The following is a 9,620-nucleotide window of genomic DNA, read 5'->3' as shown; positions in this document are numbered from 1 at the left end:
GTTGTTCGGAGTCCCAGATGAGATCCCGGACGTCACGAGGAGTTCCGGAATGGTCCGGAGGTAAAGATTTATATATGGGAAGTCTTGTTTTGGTCGCCGGAAAAGTTTCGCGCATTATCGGTATTGTACCGGGAGTGCCGAAAGGGGTCCGGGGGTCCACCAGGGGGTCCACCTGCCGGGGGGGGCACATGGGCTGTAGGGGTGTGCGCCTTGGCCTATATGGGCCAAGGGAACCAGCCCCAAGAGGCCCATGCGCCAAGAGATAAGGGAAAGGGAGAGTCCTAAAGGGCACCTCCTAGGTGCCTTGGGGAGGATGGACTCCTCCCTGGCCGCACCCTTCCTTGGAGGAAGGGCCAAGGCTGCGCCCCCCCTCTCCCTTGCCCCTATATCTATGTGGGAAGGGGAGGGCAGCCATACCCAAGCCCTGGCGCCTCCCTCTCCCTCCCGTGACACATCTCCCTCCTCCCGCAGCGCTTGGCGAAGCCCTGTTGGAATCCCGCTACTTCCACCACCACGCCGTCGTGTTGCTGGATCTCCATCAACCTCTCCTCCCCCTTGCTGGATCAAGAAGGAGGAGACATCGCTGTTCCGTACGTGTGTTGAACGCGGAGGTGCCGTCCGTTCGGCGCTAGGATCATCGGTGATTTGGATCACGACGAGTACGACTCCATCAACCCCGTTCTCTTGAATGCTTCCGCTCGCGATCTACAAGGGTATGTAGATGCACTCCTTCCCTCTCGTTGCTAGTAAACTCCATAGATTGATCTTGGTGATGCGTAGAAAATTTTGAATTTCTGCTACGTTCCCCAACAGTTTTTTCCTGGCTCATTGGTACTTATAGCCTTATAGGAGGCTGATTCTTAAATTGGCTTATAAGCAAGGCTTAAATGTAGATGATTGTCCTTTGTCACTCTTTAGTAATATAGCTGACTTTTTTTCATTTTTTGTTCATGGCAAAGACGCCTATGTGTGTGGGCGTGTGTGTTGCCATCAAATCAGGATTAAAAGTTTGGGTCTCCTCTGATTTATTTACATATGTATCTTCCACTACCTGAACTTTCCCTGTCCTACAGAGCATATACATGCATGTGTTGGAAGGCTGATTAGAGACTGGTCTTTACTACCGGCTGCCCTCTATATGAAATATCAAACATTTACTTCCTCCACCTATTCGGATGCCTATGCTTGGCTGTTGTAATTGCAGATGGATTTATGATGTTGAGCAGATCACCATGTTGAAGGCTGAGCAATTAGAGACGAGTGTTATTGCCAAAGTAAGGTGATGATAAATAATATCCTGTTTGACTTCGTGCATGTTCATATAACAACAATGTGATTCGGCATGCCGATTCCTTTCTATCCGCTGATTTTTGTTTCTCTCTTTATACGTTTAAATTTTTGAGGAAAATACCGCTGCATGATTATATCGGTTTAACTCCAGTTCACATTCTTACACATATTCCTCCTACCTTTGCTTCATATAAGTGTCTTGATACACTATTATAACCATTCATGATCTAATCACACTAAATAAGAGATAATGGGGGGAGATTCTGTCCTACCTTTGCTTCATACAAGTGTCTTTTCAACACCACTGTCCAAAACAGCGGGACCTGTCCAACGCAAATGTCGATTACTTGTGTTTTCTCTCCTAATGAGATAATGGGGGAAGATTCTGCCGCTTTTGAGGCCATCAGGTACATGGAGAGCGCCACAAACACTGTGGCGAAGGATCTGAAATACAAACGGCTGGGCAAATTTACTGAGTGTTTGGTTATCTAAGGCTCAGACTCGATTAGGCATTTGACATGATAGACAAGCTTGCTAAAGGTTACTTATATGATGTGAGATACATGTCCTCCTTTTCAGATTAGATTGATAGTGTGATGGCAGATGCCTTTCCTCCTACTTGTGCCATGGATAAATCAACAAAGTTGATGGTTATTATATTGAGTTGGTGGGGCATAATCTTAAGGACAGAAGCTACCACTAGCTACTGAGATGTGCTCTGTGAACTATTGTCGGATTGTCCATGCCTTCTGTAAGAGTGCCCTGCTCTAAGAATTATATGAAATTCTTTATGTTGACTTCATATTAGTTGCACTAATGCACTGCTGGAGCTTTAGCAGAACTATATAGGATTCTTATCTTGGAATGTCGTTTGCACCCAACTGTTGTATCTATTTTATGAGGAACCATTGTCTTGGCTTACTTTTGGAACCAAATATATATTCCTACTTTGTCATGAACTTTGAGATTAACTGTTCTATTGAGTATCTTACTTTACTTGCTTTTGGTATATCTGATTTTACTGCCTTTTTTATTGCTTTAACAAAACATGCCATGCTACTGATGTAACGTATTGGGTTGATATATCCTGAGCAATCATTCTAATTCTCATTTGGCAATTGTACTGTGTTGATCCATTGCCAGCAATCTTTCTATTCCTGGTTGGCAGCACTAAATGCTTTGTTTAAACGTTTGAACAATACGTTGGGCCAGGCACCTCGCGCCAAGGCGCGATTCCTATCTAGTCCTGATATAAGTATCTAGGGAGAACATGAGCTCTCTCAGAGCTTAGCCAGTGTCGGCCGTCGGATCGAGTCGCTTGATGCGTTTTCGGGCGTCGGATCGAGAGGTGGGAGGAGCTGGGCCGTCGGATCGACCTAGAGTTACTGCTACAATGAACAGTTTCACCCCCCCCCCCCCCGCTCTAAAGATCTCGTGCCACCACCGTTATTCCCGTCCCCCGCCGAGGGCATTTTCGTAATTTCCCTATGGGGTATAAAAGCCCAATGCCCATAGGGTTTCTCCCCAATCGTCTTCCGCCCTCTTCCTGTTCACGGAGGGGGAGCCGCCGCCGCCCCTTCCCCTTCCAAAGCGCGCGCTCTTCCTCTCTTCCCCGCCCCCCTCGCGCCGCCGGCCGCCGGCCCGCCGACTCCTTCACCTCCGGGAAGCACCGCCTTGTTTGCTCCTGTTCGGCGGTGGCTGTGGTCGAACTCGAGCCCGGGCGCGGCGGGGCATTGTTGAGCGAGGAGCACCCGCCGGAGGCGCTCGATGTGGCTCCCCCGTCACATCTCCTTCTACGCTAACTGCAGGTGCTCCCCCGTGGCCCCTCCTTCTCCTCCATCGCTAGGCAGGGCTCGGCTGCAGTTCTACTCGAGGCCCTCTCTCTCTCTCTCTCTCTCTGACTGCTACTGCATCCATCATCTAGGAACCGCTACTCTTGTATAATATTTTTTAGTTCGATTTGTTATCTCCCGGTGCTCATCTAGGTCTTCTGTTGCCATTCGATTTGTTGTTGTTCTAGGGTTAGGATTTGCTATTATTGGTGACTGCCATGAGCTGATAACATGTCAGGTTACTATGATCTCCCGTCCCTGTTGATCGAGGTTGCTTTGCTGATTCTGACATATGGATGTTGCTGTCCCAAAGTTGAATTTCAAGATACTAGGGGCTGGAATAGCATATGGTCCATGGTCTCTTAAACTGCAATGATTCTGATTATCTCATCACTTGATTGATATGAATGAATGGTCAATTATGTAGTTTTTTATGGTGCTGGGATGTGCGTTAGATGCATCCTCCCAAGTGCCGAGAGGATACCATGCTGCATGCTCGTTCCTGGATGCAGCACCGGAGTGAGTGGCGGGTCGAGGTGGTCATAGCTGACCGCGCGCTCGCCAGCGCCACCCGTGGGTGCTCCCCCTTGGATACGTGCTTTCTTACAAAAAACATACAAGTATCTACCCAGTCCACAAATCCGTAGTTGATGTGCCTCTTGTGTGTCCTGTAACTTCTGAAACATCATAACCATATTAACTTTGAATAAAAGCTTCTAAGGAATACAAGTTATGAATAAAATATTGTTGCATCAAAGAGCAGTAGCCTGTTGATATTGTGTAGTGCATCATGATCAACTACACTGCAAACATCTGCAAATATTACTCTTGGGTTAATCACTGTATATTTTACTCCAATTAGTCATACATCTTCCATTTATTTGTTTACACATGTTTGGCATATTCGAGTTCCAGGTCACCGACTCAAAATTTACAGTTAATTTATTTGGCTCCAAATATATTTGCTCACTGATTTTCTGCATAGGTATCATTTTATGTGCTTAATTCCGACCTGGGAGCGGCGAGGGCAGATTACATCTGTGCGAGGAGCGCCCACCGCAGGCGCTGGATGTGAGGCTCACTCCTTCTCGTTGCTAGAGGTTGCTAAATTGGTGCGAAGAGAGCAAGAGGAAGATGATGAGGCGGCATGGAAAAGTTCAGATTCCTTTACTGCCTGTACCCCCATTACTCCCACAACCCCACCTTTGCCTTTATTACTATACTGGTATGTTGATGGATCTTTTTCTAATTATAATCAATTCAAATGTAGGTTGTGAGAACATCGAGTTCTCAAAAATGGCTTGCTGAGTTTCTGCATCAAGGCTCCCTAGATATTGCTCTGTTTTAGATCAGATCCAGAGAAGGGCGAAGATAATCGAAACATCGTTCTGTCACTTCAATACTATTATCCCCCCTTCTCATCTCTAATACAAGCTAGCTCTCTATTTTTTTATTGCCGCATTCAGTTGTTCTACTCTTAATCCTGGTTAAGGTAAGTTGATTGATTCAGTTAGATCATGGAGGTTGGTTATGAATGACACAGAAGCAAGATTTACTTGCATTGAGACAGTCACTATCTTACTTCCAGCAGCAGGTTTAGCCTACCTTACTATGCATTTATGAAGGCTTGGTTCCCTCCCTGATCATGATGCATGTAGATGCGCAAACAAAGTTAGGTCTTGGGATCTATTTCAGGAACAACTGTTGCTAGCCTTGTTTGTTGCCACCAACAATTATGCTTAGTGCCTTTCAGGTTTCTATTTTTCTTCTTTGCTAGGCATATCATCTAATCTAATTTTCTTACAGTCAAGTGCATCCCATCAATCAAATCAATAAAAGAATAGATGGTATTAGGGTCCATCAGAGATTTCTCCCACTAAGAAAGATCAACAAGTTATCAGTTACTAGGAACCTGGATGCCCTGCACACAACTGTACTGTACTAGAATAAATAAATGCGGGTTTCAAGCACACAACTAAACTGTACTGTAGCTTTGAACAAAGCGATGGATGCGTATTTTTGTGTAGCTCTGGACAAAGCCCAGACATTTTTGTTGCATTCCATGCTTTATATTGATCAAAGTGATTATGACATGGCTCATTTCTGTCGTCATGTGTGGTTGCTAGGTTTGGTTCCCTGATGTGCATTGGTGGTGCGTGATAGAGTGTGCACAGGGGATTCTTCTTCCACTTTGATGCCTCCGCCCCGCCCCTCCAGTGGCATCAAATCTTCTTTCACTCCTGCATCTCTGCTGGTAAGCCCCTGGTTCCCTCTCTGCTATCTATTTTGACCGGAAAACATCAGATATGGACAAATGGCACTGGAGTATGTTCTGTCTAGATTCTTATGTTTTTTGGATGTGATTGTTGTTTCTATAGGCAATACATTTTCCTTCTCTATGTAACTAAAGGTCTTGCTTATATATGGTTGTCTAGAGGAACAAATCCTACATCTTCTGTATCTAATTACATTGAAACTTCTCAAATTTCACATGCCATCAAATCCGATCCAAGTTTATGTATGTAGTATACAGCCTACCTGCTACTTGATGCAATTTTTATTTATCTTCCTAATTGAGACTACAAAACTCATGTTTTGTATCACTGCGTGCTCAATCGCTGGTGGGGCTCATTTGTCGGGCTCTGTGGATGGGTGTGAGCCCGGTGCGGCTCTTCTGTGGTAGAAAAATCTTGCCTGTTGAAGTAGGTGGTATAGATCAATAATGGTGCATTCTTGGATAACGCACTGTTTGTTGATTATTGAAATAGTTGGGTGTCATAATAAAGTTTTCTTTCCTGTTTGGTTTCATGTGTGTGCATGGATGCTTCCTTTGGACTTCACGCAAGTGCTTTCTTAGGCCATTTTGATTTTGATAAGCTTATTGTTAAAGTTCAAGATACTAGGGCTGATGCCTGAGAACAACTGTATATAGATTGTCCTTGGAATTTCTTTTACGATATACTGAGTGGATTGTAAACACGGTTACCTTGGCCATTATTCTTTGTATGATGCATACAGTGAGAATGCATATGCTAAACCTGGCGTTTAGACCAGCACCCTCGCGCCAAGGCGTGATCCCGATCTACCGCATATAATATCCATGCATATAATATCCATCGTAGCTATATAGATGTCGCCATCATTTGTGTAATCTTTAGATCAACCTGACCATCGCAAGTATTTGCAAGGTCTGATTGTTATGCAATTTTCTTTGCAGTGTGCATGTATTGCAGGAAGTGAGCACTATCCAATCCATTATTGCCGGTCCTTTTGGTATGAACTGTCAAAAAAATTAGGCAGGTGAAGATCAGAGCTCAGGCAGCAGGTGAATGTTTTTGCTTGCTTCTAATGCTGCCATGATGTTCTGTACTAAAAATTACTGGTACACACTTGCTTTTCTCCTTAATGTTCATGATCAGTTGCCAAACGTTATAACAGGATATGCACATTTCTTCAAAATTGATTATGTTCCTTAGTGGTGGTGAATTTATTATGAAAATTAATTAGAATTCTGGCCCATGATGACGTGGTATTGCTACTCGGTAGGTTAACTGCTTATTAAGTGATATACTTGCGTTAATGTGAAGCTTTTGTCGAACAGTTCAACTTTGTCTGCTTTCTGATATGTGAGGCCTAACTAAATAATTATGAGTGTAATTCTCATTTGTCCTAAAACAATGTCTAATGGTTGCATACTATTTTCAGTTTCGATAATAATTATGAGGGCAAGATAATATTCAGAGTAGGAAGTGTGTTTGTTGCTAAACTTGCGCAATCATCCCATGACGCCAAATACCAACACCATGCTCTTCCAAAGGTGAGCCCACTTCGTAATGCCTACCTATTATTTTTTATTTATGTTGCTGATCTCATTTCCCATGGGCGCCACTACCAGATTTGTCGCTGCCACAAAGCCAAACTCCTGAGCATGTCGGAGGTGAGCAAGAATAGAGAAGGAAGTGTCGAGGAGGGAGAGGGCGCTCTTCCTTTTTGGTCCACACTGCTACAAAAGTTGAATTGGGGCATCGAAACTTGCTTTATGTAGTAGTATCATCATGATACCTTGCATTTTTCCTATTCTGTTTGATTACTTGCCCTGTTTATGTGACAAAGACATGTGATAGATATGATTAGGCACATATTGAGCTAGCAATTTCATAAATATTGAGCATACAGTTTCAATTTCAACTTAGGCACACAATCTGCTCTTTTTCTGAAGTAAGATATAGAGGAGGGTGATCATATATTGTCTGTTTGATATTTGCATGTAGTTATTATTTCATAAAGACCTATGTTTGACCTTCTGTTATATTTGGACATCTTGGTTCTAAATTTCATTCCAGAGATATGCTAAGAACATAACTAGGGCAGTGCACATATAAGATTTATTTGTTTTTCTTTCATGCTGGACAGTGGTAGTACCTTGCCGATTAAACTACATTATTTCCTATTAGAGAGGTGTTTATATTCTCTAGCTGGTTAATGTTTTCTTTCTTGGCTGTAATGTATTTGGCATTTGAGGTGATCACATATAGGAGTTGTGGCAGAAAAATGTCGTTTTATTTCCTCTCATGTGACTGCCCAGTTTTGGCTTCATGCCCAGACTTGCAAGTTGTACCCGTGTCGAGATTTGCTATGGTTTCTTATGTCTTTGTTTCATGTTTATTTCAGGTTTTGCTTTGTGGCCTCAAGTCTAGCGTATCCTTGGTTTTATATTTAATAAATGCCTGCAGTCTGCACTCATTTCTGTAACATAGAAGTTTATCCTGCTCCTCTTCATCTTATGCTTTGTAGTGAACTTGACACAGGTCAGTTATCTTGCGCGCAACACCAATCCCTTGCTTTTGGTATGAGTTACCTTTGGCTATGTTGTACACTATATCATTATAACTTTGCGGATTGCACTGAGCAACACGCCTTAGGGCTTAGGGCTTACAACCAGTTTTGGTTTGGTTATGAGATTAATTATATTAAAGAAACATAGGTTGCAACCAAGGACCTATTTCATGGTAGGCTTACAACCAGTTTTGATTTGGTTCTGAGATTAATTATATTAAAGAAACATGGGTTGCAACCAAGGATCTATTTCATGGTTTACAAAAATGATTAAATACGCAATTTTCATCTATCAAGGGAAGCTATCTGCTTTTGTTTGGCTATTCTGTACATTTTATTGTTTTTGACTTGGCATAGACATCATTTTGGATTTGGTACACTTCCTTGGTCTGCTGCAAACATAGGTTGGTTATCCCTATTTTGTTGCTGATGTTCATAGTCATTCCATTCTTATGAGTTGAGTTTCCTTCTACTTTCCTGTGACTTTTTCTCTCCATCCATTTAGGTACCTCTAGGACAGACAGTTTACCTTCAAGGTCAAGACCTTTCGTCACATCAATGCTCCCAAGCCCATGTGTGTTCATTCCGGCACCGCTGCAATGAGGAACAGGACCGGGCATGGAGGCTCACGCACTCCTAGGACAACCGGGGAATGACGTTGACGGCATAGCCGCCATGGTGACCGTCATGGAAGAATGCACGCACGGTCAAAGGGAGATTGGAAAGAAGGGACACACTATCAGGGTCTATGCACGAAGAGGAGAGCACAGCGGACGCCCATGCACAAGTAAAGAACAAGCTCGCAATTCGGGAGGCTCGACGGCAGCGGTGGGAAGGCGGTAGCGGCTGCCGCTGTTGAACGGACAAGCAGACAAGGAAGTGTATTTAGTTTATCAAAGTATATTAGTAGGTACTTAAAGAAAAAATAGCATTTCTTCCTAAATGGTACAACTTGGTGATAAGGAAAATTTTAATTAATACATGTGTGACACTATTAGTTAGAATATCTCAAAAATCAACTCAATAGTTTAGTCTTTAATTTCTGTCCTATTCCAGTTCCAAAGGCATACATGTTAGTGCCCTTTTTCTAATTTTGCAAACTGCTGCATGGAATGTTGATAAACAATCTTTTAATTTCTGTTTGTAGGTATGTCAACTAGCCTTTTCTTGATTCTCTGTTCCATCTATCATGGACAAGGAACTTTTTTTCTTGATGCTCTTTATCATCTATCATGGACAAGGATACCTAAGTTGCCCAGAAGCTTATAATTTTGATATGTTTTCCTCAACTATTGTTTAGTTGATTTCCCAAATATGTTGTACAAATGGTTTTTTCGAGTGAATTGCTCGCCGTGAGGCGGGCAACGCGCGGCAAGCCGCCGCGCCACCTATCTAGTAATAATGAAACAACAAACAGCAGCCATAATCTGGCGGGTGGGCGCGTGGGCAGATGGTGAGCCTTGAGAGTCCATACCGAGGGTGACCTCACCGCCGCTATCAAGGCGGTCAAGCCGGTAGCAGCTGCCACTCAGGCCTCCTTTGGTTTGAAGGAATTTCATAAGAATTCTAGAGGATAGGATTCTTATAGGATTTTTTTCCTTTAGAGCCCTTTGGTTCATAGGAATGGATTCATATTCCTATATAGGATTGGTTCCTATCCTT

The 9,620-nt window shown here is 43.3% G+C and overlaps 1 long non-coding RNA gene across 3 annotated transcripts; it reads left to right on the top strand.

Annotated features, from left to right (window-relative positions):
* Positions 1-2,848: 2,848 nt before the first annotated feature.
* LOC120974895 (uncharacterized) lies at positions 2,849-9,108 on the top strand. 3 transcript variants are annotated; one of them, XR_005770349.3, is made up of 7 exons: positions 2,849-3,098; positions 4,108-4,298; positions 4,393-5,376; positions 6,340-6,447; positions 6,828-6,939; positions 7,018-7,059; positions 7,794-9,108. It is a non-coding gene; the product is annotated as an uncharacterized lncRNA (long non-coding RNA). The 3 variants fall into 3 exon arrangements; XR_006669197.2 differs by having other exon boundaries at positions 7,018-8,362; positions 8,464-9,108; XR_006669196.2 differs by having other exon boundaries at positions 7,018-9,108.
* Positions 9,109-9,620: the final 512 nt, after the last annotated feature.

Source organism: Aegilops tauschii, chromosome 2, assembly GCF_002575655.3.
Source record: "Aegilops tauschii subsp. strangulata cultivar AL8/78 chromosome 2, Aet v6.0, whole genome shotgun sequence".
Lineage (NCBI taxonomy): Eukaryota > Viridiplantae > Streptophyta > Magnoliopsida > Poales > Poaceae > Aegilops > Aegilops tauschii.
Note: the sequence above shows the minus strand (reverse complement) of the source record. Positions and strands in the feature narration are given on the sequence as shown.